This window comes from Musa acuminata, chromosome BXJ1-6 (genome assembly GCF_036884655.1).
Source record: "Musa acuminata AAA Group cultivar baxijiao chromosome BXJ1-6, Cavendish_Baxijiao_AAA, whole genome shotgun sequence".
NCBI lineage: Eukaryota > Viridiplantae > Streptophyta > Magnoliopsida > Zingiberales > Musaceae > Musa > Musa acuminata.
The window spans coordinates 15,855,500-15,870,194 of NC_088332.1; positions in this window are offsets into that span (position 1 = coordinate 15,855,500).

Genomic DNA, 14,695 nt, shown 5'->3' on the forward strand with positions numbered 1-14,695 from the left:
TACACATTCATCATTGTGGATGATTTTAGTAGATACACATGAACTTACTTTTTGGCACACAAAAGTGATTGCTTTAGGTATTTCTCTATGTTTTGTAAACTAGTTCAAAATGAAAAGGAATTTATGATTTCATCAATTCGAAGTGATCATGGTGGTGAATTTCAAAACCATGATTTCCAAGAATTTTGTGAATCTAATGATATAACCACAACTTCTCTACTCCAAGAAATCCTCAACAAAATGGAGTAGTAGAAAGAAAGAATAGAAACTTATAAGAAATGACTAGAACCATGTTAAATGAACATAGCCTACCCAAATATTTTTGGGCCGAAGCCGTAAATATGGCATGCTACGTCATGAATAGGGTTATAGTAAGACCATTACTTTTTAAAACTCCTTATGATTTGTGGAACAACAAAAAGTCTAATGTTTTATATTTTAAAATTTTCGGATATAAATGCTTTATATTAAATGAAAAAGGTACCTTAGAAAAATTTGATGCAAAATCTGATGAAGGAATTTTTCTTGGTTATTCTTCTATTTCAAAGGCTTTTCGAATCTTCAATAAAAGAACTTTATTTATAGAAGAATCTATTAAAATTTCTGAAGTTAAGAAAAATGATTTTGATGATGATCTTAATTTTGATACTTTGAATTTAAATGAATTCCCTTCTCCACCTAGCAACTTGGATGTATCTTCTTAAACTTCCTTACCTAAGGAATGGAAGTATGCAGATGCTCATTCCAAGGAGCTAATCATAAAAGACACATCTAAAGGGGTTCAAACTCGTTCTTCTCTTAAGAATTTTTGTGTCAATGCCGCTTTTCTCTCCCAAATTGAACCAAACTGCATTGACAAGGCCTTGAAAGATGATTCATAGGTCATTACAATGCAAGATGAGTTAAATTAATTTGAGAAAAATGAGGTATGAAAGCTTGTTCCTAGGCCAAATGACCATTTAGTTATCGATGCTAAATGGGTCTTTAGAAACAAGCAAGATGAATTTGGTATCATGGTTCAAAACAAGGCTAGATTAGTGACCAAAGGTTTCAACCAAGAAGAAGGTATCGATTATGAAAAAACTTTCGCTCCTGTAGCACGATTAGAAGCCATAAGGATGCTCTTTGCCTATGCTAGTAGTAACAATTTTAAGTTATTTCAAATGGATGTTAAAAGTGCTTTTCTTAATGGCTTTATTTCCGAAGAAGTTTATGTTGAACAATCTCCTGGATTTGAGAATGATAATCTTCCTAATCATGTATTTTAATTGACTAAAGCTCTCTATGGATTGAAACAAGCCCCAAGGGCTTGGTATGAGAGATTTAGTTCATTTCTTATCGAAAATAATTTCTCTAAAGGCAAGGTCGATACTATATTGTTTATCAAAAATTTTAAAAATAATTTTCTTATTGTTCAAATTTATGTTAATGATATTTTTTCGGTTCCACAAATGAATCTCTATGTGAATCATTTGCTAAAAGTATGAGTCTAGAGTTTGAAATGAGCCTAATGAGGGAACTAACCTTCTTTTTAGGCTTACAAATTAAACAACTTAGCAATGATATTTTTCTTAGTCAAACAAAATATGCATTCGATTTGCCAAAAAGGTTTAATATGGATAGCTCAAAGGCTATCAACACTCCTATGAGCATCTCCACTAAGTTAGACATTGATGAAAGTAGAGAAAGCTTTGATCAAAAAGCTTATAGGGGTATAATAAGAAGTTTACTATACCTCACCGAAACTAGACCGAATATCATGTTTAGTATAGGACTTTGTGCTAGGTTTCAATATAATCCTAAGATATTTCATCTTAAAGTAGTTAAGAGAATACTTAGATATCTTAAAAGAACCACAAATCTAGGAATATGGTATCCAAAATCCGAGAACTTTGAGCTAATTGCTTATGCTGATGCGGATTTTGCTGGATGTAGATTAGATAGAAAAAGCACATCTGGAACATATCAATTTTAGGACACACACTTATTTCTTAGTCTTCCAAGAAACAAAATTCAGTTACACTCTCTACAACCGAAGCCGAGTATATTGCAGCTAGTGCATGTTGTGCACAAATTATGTATATGAAAAATACTTTAGCGGATTATAAGATTCATCTTAAAAACATTCCTATAAAATGTGATAAAACAAGTATAATATGTTTAACAAAAAATCTCATTTAACACTTTAGAACTAAACATATTGATATTAGGCATCACTTTATACGAGATCATGTTAATAATCATGATGTAATCTTAGAGTTTATTGATATGAAACATCAATTAGCTGATATTTTTACAAAGCCCTTAAGTGAAGAATAATTTGATTTTATTAGAAGAGAATTAGGAATGTTAATTTGTTGGAAAGTATGAATTTGTTAAATTTTATTTTCAGACTTTCTTGATTCTTTGGATCACTCACTTAAATCTTCTCTTATGAAGCTGAAAATTGTTTATCTTGATGTTGTAAACTTAAAATGTTGTAAACTTAAAATCTTCTCCTATGAAGCTAAAAATTGTTTACCTTGATATTGTTTACTTTGATTAATCAAGAAAGTTTTAACTTAAACTTAAAACTTCTTTTGTGTTTTGATGATGGTTATGATCTCTATTGAATATTGAGAAGTTTTAATCATACATGATGCAATATCGGATTTTTAATTTTTGAGTGCCACAAGCACTAATAAATTACGTCATGCAAGTAGTGATAAAAAGCTATGATGAAATATTTTATAAATGCATGAAGTGTTTTTTCATGTATTTCACTCTCATGAATTTTTAAATGAGAAATGGATTTGATATAATGCTCTTCTCACTATGAAGTTTTATTCATAAATTTCTCCTTCATGTGATACTACTCTCCCATGAATAATTGAAGGAATTCTAATGGATATATTAATCCTTGAAAGATGAATTTTTGTGTGCGATAATAAAAGCATGTGTGTGATAATTTTCATAGGGATTTGATTTCACATGGATATCTCGATCCTTTTTATGAATCCCTTCTCTTTGTCAAAATGAAAACATATTTTAACAAAAACTTATTTATCATTTTTGACTTTATTCAAATCACTTCACAAATTTATTTCTTAATAGATTCCCTCCTTACCTTCTTTCCTCTTTTTCATGCAAAATGTGATGAAAAAGGGAGAGAAGTTGTTGGAATCTATCGTTTTAATATTCATAATATTTAATGATGAGAACTTTTTTGAGTGTAAAACTTGTTTGATTTTTTTTACCACACTTGCATTGTTGAATTGTTCTCCTTTTTGTTGATGACAAAGAGGGAGAAATAATACCAAAATGTGATAAATTGATGACAAATGAATGCAATGTATATCATCATATATACTTGAAATGTTGCTTGATAAATTTCTTTCATTATGATAAGATATCTATAGCTTAACTTGCTATTTTGTAATTGATATCTTGTCATAGAATGATGAATTACTATCTTTGTCCTCGTTCACATTTGAAATATCATACTTGAAAATGGATGTCATGACTTGACATCATACTTGGCATCATATTTTGAGAATGATAGATCATGATAGGAATCATGATGTGCATGTTGATAAGTTTAACTAACTTATCTTAGCAATTTGTTTCTTGAATTCAATGGTCTTGAATTCAATAATGTCATTTCTCAAGTATGGCATAGGGGAGTTAAGGTTAACTCCGCCATCAATTGATTATCATCATCAAAAAGGGGGAGATTGTTGAATCTCGAATTTTGATGATGAAATCAATTGTAATTTATTTGATCTAATCTATATATTGAGAAAAGTGGACATGATTAACTATGATAGCAGTAAGACATAAAATAGGTGTTGTGCTGGAGTCAAGATCAATATCTCATTGGGAGTTCAAGAGTTCGATGGATATCCGGATGTTCGTTGGAAGTTCTACCGGAACCAATCGAGAAGTCCAAGAGCGTGCCAAAGAAGCTCATCGAAACTCATCAAGAAGATCGTCGTAAAGTCTAGGAGCTTGTCGGGAGTCTGCCAGAACATTGTCGAGAGTTTGTTGGATGTTCGCCGAAAGTACGCCGAAAGCTTGCTAGAAGAGCAATTAACACACCGGAACAAGATGCACTATAATCATGTCTTAGTTATCATAGTTAGAGCATAAATTAAGTTAGAATTGAGAGGTGATCCCACTAACTTAATTAGGAGCCAACTGGGCCCTTAACAGGGCTGAATTGGGCTGAATTGAGCACCCAATTCAGCCCCTGAAAACATGGCCAGCGGTGGCACCGCTTGGAAGGCAGTGCCCCATGTTTTTTGGGTGCTGGTACTACCCAGACTAGGCAGTGGTACTGTTGGCAGTAATGCTGCCAGCGGTGGTACCACCCAGAGTCATATCAACGACGGTAGTACCGTATAGTAATGACGGTGGTACTGTCAGTACCCCGGATTCCAAGGATGTGATACTTTTTGGCTTCAATTTTGAAGCCATTAGGGCCTATAAAAACCCCACCCTTTTCTACATAAAGAGCACAAAAAGTATTGAAATAATCTTGAGTTATTGAGGTTTAAAAGTGTTGAAACAAGTGCTAGAGTCCTCCTCCTCACTTTCTAAGTTTTGAGATCATTCAAGAGAGGTGTAAGACTTGTAAGGGTTCTTTCCTAAACCCGTGAAAAGGAGAAAGTACTGTAAAGAGGTGTTCGGTCTTCACCTATTGAAGGAGGGCCTTTAGTGGACGCCGGTGACCTCGTCGGAGGAGGAATCCGAAAGTGGATATAGGTCACATTGATCGAACCATTCTAAATTCTGGTTTGCTTTTCATTTGTGCAATTTATTTTACTGCAAACCTCTTTAATATTCTCTTACACTTTTATGAAAGCTTTTAAGTTCAACTTCTCTCCAAAACATATTGAATTAAAACTATTTATATCGGAATCAATTTTAAATGAAACGAACAATTTTCTAAAATCGTGAAAGATTTTCGCTGTACTAATTCACCCCCCTTTCTTAGTGCCGCTCTTAATCCAAACACTTCCATCGTTATAGGTACGAATTGATTCTTGACGTAGGTTGAGTTGGTCGAGTCCCTCGAGGCTCACCTATATCGCGATATGATATCTTGCTTATGACATAGAGATGCCATCGATGACCTAGGGACATGGTATATTTGGTCGAGTCCCTTGAGGGCATATCATCGAATTAGACTCATCTTGTAACGATGGTAATGACTTAACCGAACACCATGGTTAGTCGAGACTACTAGGAAATCATGGGTCAGCATATCATGCACAACGAAAAATAAAAACAAAATTAGATTTCCCAAAGTCAAGTATTTGGTCGTTGTGCGATGATTGGTGTGCGAGAAAATTGTAAAACTGAAAAACCACACGTATTATATTAGAAGTGTTACCTAGGGAGATCGTATATCCCTAAAATTTTCAGATATGATAGAGTGGATGAAGGAGAACTTATGTACTTATCTCTAGCGGTGATCTACATAGTGGATGTAGCGATGACGCTCTTTAGATCGTTGTGGGATCTCCCTCTCTATACGATCGCAAGGCTACCAAAGCCAAGGAGGAAGAGAAGAGGCTAAGGAGAATGGGAGGGGCGACCTCCAATAGTTCTAGCCTATGAACCATGAGGCTCCTCCTATTTATAGAGGTGCAAGTATCTTAATTCTTAATGGATATTATCCTCATTGGATTTTTATACAATTATCTAATTGGATCTCATCCAATTATTCAATTGGATCTTGTCCACTTATCCAATTGGATCTCTATTGAATTATTCAATTAGATCTTATCCATAAGATCCAAATTAAGGGCTCCGCGAATATCTCATATCTGCACCTCTACTCATCGCAACATCCACTATATGTATGTGACCCTTTAGGCCCGATACTGAGCTGGCCGTGAACGATCCTATCATAACTCCTTCTAACTCAAAACTCCTTCCGATATAGTGAATTATAATCTTTGTAATAATTTACTCGACTCATCAACTATGGACGTACTAGGCCACTATACCATAGTCCCCACACGGTACAAAGGATCTAACCTATCGAACCTGTCTGTCCTCAGTTACCATGTGTCTATATTTTCTCATCCATCTAATATCTTAAAGACCATATATTGGGCATGGTAACATTAGACCCATATAGAATCCTGTATGAGTCTCACTCTAAGCAGATTCTCCCGGAGAACTCTTTCTCTCACAATCTGAACGACCTTGGCTAAGGATTTTATCGGAGTGAACACGCATGAGATATTCCTCTCATGATATCGAGAGTGGATGATCCTTTGTTGACACTCAATTACCTTCATAAGATTGGTTGTCATTCCCGAGAACTGGCTGTACTAGATCTGAAACTTTCAAACCTGTAAGTCTGGCATCAAAGAATGGAATACTCATACAAGACATCTTTAATATCTCAAGTCTAAATACCAGACACACAATTGGGACTACAGAATTGCTGCTTGACATCAGGTATCATTAACCACCAAATATTCCATGAGCAGATTAATCAGTGAATTCATTCTCCAATGAGCACTTGCACTATATCTCTAGTATCCCCACAAGAGTGGCTATGAGACCACCCGCCTCTATCATATGGATAAGTATATAGCGTATTGGTCTATCCTATTATCTCAATATCTTTCTCGAGTAACCTATGACCGAAATTGTTTCGATACTAATTGGTAGGACCGAAATCGACACTGAGAGAGAGGGTAAATTAGTACCATAAAAAAACTTTGATGATTTAGAAAAATTATTTCGTAAAGCCCATATCGGAAATGATATCTAAAGTGTGCTTCACTTGAAGTAAATGTAATAAGTAATTAAAATAGAGAATAATAGAAATGAAGAGCAGAAAGAGAGTGCACATCAAATTTATAGTGGTTCAGTTGTTGTGACCTACGTCCACTCTCAATTCCTCCTCCGTCGAGGGAACCAACTTCTACTATCGATATTCTTTTAATGGGCGAATATCAACTACTCTCTTATAACCCTTTTTTCTTTTTCATAGGTTTAGAAGATAACCTTTACAACCCACTCACCCCTCTCTTAAACTAAAATTAACACTTAGAGTTAGAGGAATGAAATTCTCACATGATTACAATAGCGTTTTCCCTAATTTTTGTTCTCAATTCATGTTAAAACCGAGCAGGGATGAGTGAGATATTTATAGGCTTCAAAGATATTTAAATTTGGAGCCAAAATGGTCTCATCTTAGGTTTTTAGGGTACTAGTAGTACCATCTATTGGGTGATACCATCGCTAGTACTAAGCGGTACCACCGCATATAGACTAACACTAGGTGGTACCACCGCCTAGTACTACTTGACATAGTCTAGAAGACTATGTTTGGGCAGTACTATCGCCTGACAACCTCGAAGACTAGGCTGTTGGAGACTGAGCCTCTAGTAGTTCCACCACCTACCCAACTTTTGGATCATTGAATGGGCCTATTAATGGGCCCAAATCAACCAAAAATCAGGCCCAATGGGCCCCTAATTGAGTTGGTCTAATTATGTTCAAAATCAACTCAATTACAACTTAGACTACTTCAATCAAGACATAATTGATTAGAAGCATAAATCATATATTGTCCGACATGTCATTGGTTCATCCGGCACTTTGTCCAACCCTTCGGCGCTTCGTCCATCCTTTCGGTGCATTGTTCTCTCCTTTAGCGTATTGTCCAATCGGCATATTGACCTTCACAACATTTGTCCTCGGCATAATTTTTTATCCTTCTGGTATGATAGCCAAACTCATGCCATGAAACCTTCTACTAACACGTCGACTAGTTCTCTGACCCGACATATAATCTTTTGACATGTTCCATTCTGGCCCAACCTCTAATTCCACTACTTTAATTGATTTGTCTTTCTCTGATTGAAGCTAGTCTTTCATCACTTAAACACATATTAGATCATAACTTTATTAATTAATTTCATCATCAAAATCCGATATTCAACAGGATTAAGTTGAGCTCAACACCTCGAGCGATGGCTTGTGGATAGTGGTTGGAGCTGAAAAAACCACTATTGTGCCTAAAGAGGTGCAAAGCACCTTCCTCTTTAAGGAATGCAAATTTATGTCTATAAAGCATCACAATCATAAGGCTACAAAGGATTAAAAAGAGGGATGAAGTAAAATAATGGGAGGTTTAGGTCATACGAGACTTGTGTCGATCAATCAGTTCTCGTCTAATTTCTAGATTGCTATGGAGGAAGAGAGTATATCCCTCAGCTGAAGCACTTAACTTGCCTCCTTGTTCGATAAGAAAGGGGGTATTGTCTATGCAGTGTGCCGACTAGGCGAGGTCAAAACCCCAAATCTTAACCTGAACCTACATAGAAGAAGTGCTCCTTCAAACCCTTATGGTTGGAAGGGGCTCCACTAACTTTAAAGCTCCCTCCCCGACAAGCCAAGTCATAGCCACTTTTTACCTTACATAGTAAAAAACAAGCCATAAAAAGTTTGTGGGTTGGAGTAATGTCGACATGCTAACATTCCTGAATGAACATTATTAGATAACTTCATGAATTGAGCATCATATGAGAATGTGATATCTTCTACCATTGTAGGCAAGATACTATTACTAGATGGAGAGAAAGACAAAGACTCATCTCGAGGGCATCATAGGATAAGCAAAAAGACCTTGATTAAACTTGATTGGGTCAAGGGACTTGTAAGTCAAACTTGATTAAGATGGAATACTTAACTCATTAGTGATCGAGAAGTGGTGCACTCACCACTAAATTATAGTCATGCGAGCCTTTCATGCACTCTAAGTCCCGAAGAACTTTCAAGTTCATGGGAATTGCATCCCTTGACAAAGGGGAGGATTGGACTTTCTTCACCCTTGGGCTATCCAAAGATGAAGCATGGACCTTGACCATCCAGCGGTTAGTGGATCGAGAGGAACTTATACAAAAAAGGAGAGACATCCTAACCTAAGGAGATGAAAGAGCATAATGGAAGAAGATTGATCTATTACTGGACCAATGCTGGGACTCTGAGAGACTCCAGGACTAAATCCCTCTATAGAGAACCGGGACAAAGCAGAGAAGATTTATGAGAATCTAAAGGCTCGAATGGAAGAATGAATCTCACCCACGAGGTGAGGAAGGATTTATAGAAATGAGTCGATCTCTCTCCTCTCGTGATTGAGATAAGTGTCCCTTTGGGATACTTCCAAAGATGTGCTAACAAATTAAGGATTCGAAATGCACTAGATAAAGGATTTAAAATGGGCCAAATGAAGGACTCAAAAAGTGTTGATATTTACCAAAGTGGGGCACCGGGTAACATGTTCTCGAGGCGCATGAGTCAAAAAAAATTCAACTCACATGAAGAAAACTTAACCACGGTAGAGACACAAGATGACATATGCCAGAGGTATATGAGTCGAGAAAACCTGACATGTGTGAAGGAAAATCTATCACAACGGGGACACAATGTAAAATATGTCTGAGGCATATGAACCGAGAAAACTCGACCTGCATGAAGAGAAATTTGCCACGGTAGATGCACAAGATAAAATGCGTCCGAGGCATATAAGTAGGAAAAACCTAACCTGCGTGAAGAAAAATCTACCACGACGAAGGCATAAGATGAAATATGCCCGAGGTACATGGGTCGGGAAAACCTAACACGTATGAAGAGAAATCTACCACAATGGAGGTGCAAGACCAAATGTGTTTGAGGTGTGTGAGTCAAAAAAATTTAACCCCTATGAAGAGAAATCCATCACGTCGGAGGCACAAGATAAAATATATCTGAGGCACATAAGTCAGGAAAACCTAACCACATGAAGAGAAATCCATCACAACAGAGATATAAAGTAAAATGTGCATGATGTGCATGTGTTAGGAAAATCCGTTCGCATGAAGAGAAATCCTTCATAGCAGAAACGTAGAACAAAACGTACTTGAGGCATATGAGTTGAGAAAACTTAACTATTAGGACCCTTTTATTTTATGAGCTTTTGAATAATGTTTATTGAGTTTATTTAGTTCAGTTAGAGTTGGATAGAGATTTATTTAATATTTATTTATTATTAAGAGTCCAAGTCCTGGTGGACTCTAGGTGGAACTTTATAAATAGTGATGTAACCCTTTTTTTCGATAATTAATGAAATATTATTTTAGTCTGTGGATAAACCCTAGGAGGCCGATCCCCTCAAAGTGATCATCCCCTTTTCTCTTCTTTCTTTTACGATAAGACCTTAGGGTCTTACCATTTGATATTAGAGCAACCATCCTTGTCATTCTCGCTGTAGAGCAACCATTTGATATTAGGAGGCCGATCCCCTCGAAGAGATCTTGTGAGAAAGGGTGAAGTCGGCCGTCACACACTTGTTGAATCTCGGATTTTGATGATGAAGTCAATTATAAATTGTTTGATCTAATCTATATGTTGAGAAAAGTGTGCAGGATTAACTACGATAGCAATAAGATATAAAGCAGGTATTGTGCCGGAGTCAAGATTGAGATCTCATTGGGAGTTCGAGAGTTCGTTGGAAGTCTGAATATTCGTTGGAATTTTGTCGGAACCAATCGAGAAGTCCAAGAGCTTGCCAAAGAAGCTCATCGGAACTCGCCAAGAAGATCATCGTAAAGTCCAGAAGCTTACTAGGAGTCCACCAGAATATTACCGAGAGTTCATCGGATGTTCGCCGGAAGTACGCCGGAAGCTCGTTAGAAGAGCAATTGACGCACCGGAACAAGAAGCACTGTAATTATGTCTTAGTTATCGTAGTTAGAGCGTAAAAGCATAAATTAAGTTAGGATTGGAAGGTAATCCCACTAACTTAATTAGGGACCAATTGGGCCCTTAATAGGGTTGAATTAGGCCGAATTGAGCAGCCAATTCAACCCTTGAAAATATGGCCAACGGTGGCACCGCATGGAAAGCAGTGCTCCAGGATTTTTGGGTGATGGTACCACTAACAATGAAAGCTACCAGCGGTGGTACCGCCCTTGTCAGGCGATGGTACCGCCCAATGTCAAATCAGCGATGGTAGTACTGCCTAGTAACGACGGTGATACCGCTAGTACCCTAGAATCCGGGGATGTGACATATTTTAGCTCCAATTTTGAAGCCATTGGGGCCTATAGAAACCCCTCCCTTTTTTGCATGAAAGGGCACGAAAGTATTGGCTTATCTTGAATTCTTCAGTCTTAAAAGTGTTGTAAAAGTTAGAAAGAATTCTCCTCCTTCATCTCTTAGCCTTGTAACCATCCAAGAAAGAGGAGTAAGACTTGTAAGTGTTATCTCCTAAACCTGAGAAAAGGAGAAAGTATTGTAAAAAGGTGTTCGGTCTTCACCTATTGAAGGAAGGCCTTTAGTGGATGCCGGCGACCTCGTTGGAGGAGGAATCCAAAAGTGGATGTAGGTCACATTAACCGAACCACTCTAAATTCTGGTTTGCTTTTTATTTGTGTAATTTACATTACTGTAAATCTCCTTAATCTTCACTTGCACTTTTACGAAAGCTTTCAAGTTCAACTTCTCTTTGAAACAGATTGAATCGAAACCATTTTTCATCGAAATTAGTTTTAATTGAAATGAACATTTTTTTGAAATCGGGAAAGTTTTCTGCTACACTAATTCATCCTCTCTCTTAGTACCGATCTTGATCCTAACAGCACGCCGATCCTTCTCAATCGAGAAGGAAACTCTGCTTCCCGGCCAGCGACCACCATTGCCCCTCACCACCGCCACTATTTTCTGACCAGCGACCACCGTCGTTGCCCCCTGCCAGCGATCGCCGCCGTTGCCTCCCTCCTTGCTGCAACCGAAATAGAGCAACTCACCAATTGCCCTTATTCTTAGCCGTGCCGCCACCACTTCCCTTCCACACTAGCCATCATAGCACCATCGCCTCCCAGCCAGGCCACCATTGCTACCAGCCCCCAAGCGCCATCGCTAGTGGCTCCCTCTATGGTGCGACGGAAACAGAGTACCCTCTGTTGCCGCAGCCACCGGTCCCTCTGTTGTTGCAAGCACTAGTTACCACCATCGTCGCTCACTGCCCAACCGTGATCCTTGTCGCCTCCCCCTTGCTCTGCATCCTTGGTGACAGAAACAAGGCAACTCAATAATTACCCTTATTCCCCATAGTGCCACCATCGATTCCTATTCTCCACCGCAGCCTTAACCCCAGCTACTCGACGATCACTCCCTTGGGTCGTAACTGCAGTCGCTCGGACCATCCCTCCTCACAATGATCGAAACAATGAAACCATGACCGCTGCAGCCACCATCGTTTCCTCAACCACATGCGATCCCTCAGCGTCACCATTGCCTCCTTCCATAGTGCAATAAAGACAAAGCAACGCTGTCTTCTATCTATGCCATCGTAGCCATCGTAGTAGTGAGCCCTTGGCGGCGTTGCCTCCAACCGTACCACCATCGCTGCCTCCCAGCTCTCAGCAGCAGCGATCCCTCAACATAGTGACTGCAACAAGCATCGCTAGCTCCCACGCAACGACCGCAACTACATCCCCGTATCCTCACAGCAACCCTTCATTCCCATAGTGCTACCACTGACTGCATCACAACAGTAACTCCGAATAGGGCAATGATTAATGCCCGAGTCTTGACACCAGAAACAGGAGTTGAGATTACATATTTGCAATCTTACACAATGACCACCGATAACTCAGTGAAAGAACAAATGGAAACATTGGAAATCAGAATTTAGAACCAACTGCAAGAAACATTTAATGATTTAAAAAAGAGCCTACTAGGGAGCCTCAACAAATTTCAATATGATGGGTAGCTCGCCAAAATTTGTTAAACTTCTACGGTGCTAGAATATTATAGCATATTTGAATAATTATCAAATCAAACAAGAGATTGATCTGAACGATAATTAGTAAGAATATTTATTGAAGGAATTAATCTAGATATAAGGTGTGAAGTTAAGGCTTGTCAACCCCGCACTATGATGGCTGCGATCTCATTTGCACATCTACATGAGAAAAAAATTAGCAAAGAAAAATATGGAAACAAAAGTGACGACAACCAGATGATCAGCAAGCCACCTACCCCATCTATTCCCAACCAAAACCTTAACACCCGAAGACTAACCCAAGAAGAGCTCAAGGAAAGATCAGCAAAGGGTTTGTACTATGATGAAAAGTGGAGTATGGAGCACCGATGTAAACAAGGGCAACTTCTGATGATTAAACCAAATGGAGAGGAATCGAAAACTAAGAATGTGGACTTCGATCATGAAGGTATAGATTCTAATGAAGATGTTAGACCTACCATGCATACAATGCATGCATTAACTGGCTACTCTAACCCATAAACTATGAAAGTTTGTGGAACTCTGGAACATCAGCATGTTATAGTTTTGATTGATACTGGTAGCACTAACAATTTTATGGACAGTGAGACTATTGACCGATTGGCCCACCACATTAAAGGCGGTGACAGATTTGAAGTAAAGATCACTGATGGATAGATTTTAACTTATGATAGCAAATGTTCAAAGATAAAATTGATTATACAGGGTCAGGAGTTTCTTGCAATGATTACTACACTGAAATACCGACCTATTGCTTACATTATCAAAAAGTGGAGACCATACTTACTTAATCAATGGGTTGTAATGCATTGCAGATAGCCTATGACTGAAGTGTTAGGAATGAGTCGGTACTGAGAGAGGGGGGAGGAGGGGGGGGGGGGGGGGTGCGGTGAATTAGTGTAGCGGATAAAAACGTCGATTTCAAAAAATTCCTTTCGTACGATTAAAATCGATCTCGAAAGATATTAATTTGAAAGCGTAAGAGAGCGTAAGCATAGTAAAAGCACAGTAAGGAGGAGAGGCAGTTTGCTATAAAAGTAAATTTCTCAAAGTAAATGCAAATCGAGTTTATAGTAGTTCGGTCGTCGTGACTTATATCCACTCCCGATTCCTCCTCCGTTGAGGCTACCGGCATCCACTATCAGTCTTCCTTCAATAGGCGAAGACCAACTACCCTTACAACTCAATTCTCCTTTTGACAGGTTTAAGTTCAAGAGAGAACCTTTACAACTCCCTTCACTCCTCTCTTAAACTAATACTTAGAGCGTAAGAGGAGTTCTCACAAGATTACAATAGCGTTTTTATATCTTATTTTCACTCAATTCTTATGTATTTTAACCAAGGATGAGAAGGGTATTTATGAGCCTTAAGTTAATTCAAATTTGGAGCCTAAAAATATCTCATCCTGGGTCTCCCGGGTACAGGTGGTACCATCGCCTATGTTAGGCGATACCATCGCTTGTAGTACTAACACTAGGTGGTACCATCACCCAGTTTGGGGGTACCATTGCTTGACACCCTGCCACTGGGTGGTACGATCGCCCAGACTGATAGTACCACCGCTTGACAGTCTCTTAGAGACTGTATCTGAGCAATACCACCGCCTAACACAGTCTTGGAGATTGTGCCATAATGATGCCACTTGTTGGGTCACTGTTTAGGCCTTTTCACTTGACCCAACACAACCTAAACTTAGGCCTAGTTAGCCCCTAATTGAGTTATCTAATTACATTCTAAACCAACTCAATTAGACTCTAAACTAACTTGATCTAGACATAATCGATAACAAGCGAATCCTTTGTTGTCCGGCATGTCATTGGTTCCTCCGGCGCTTCGTCCGATCCTTCGGCACATTATCCTCTCCTTCAGCGTATTGCCCAATCAGCATGTTATCTTCTC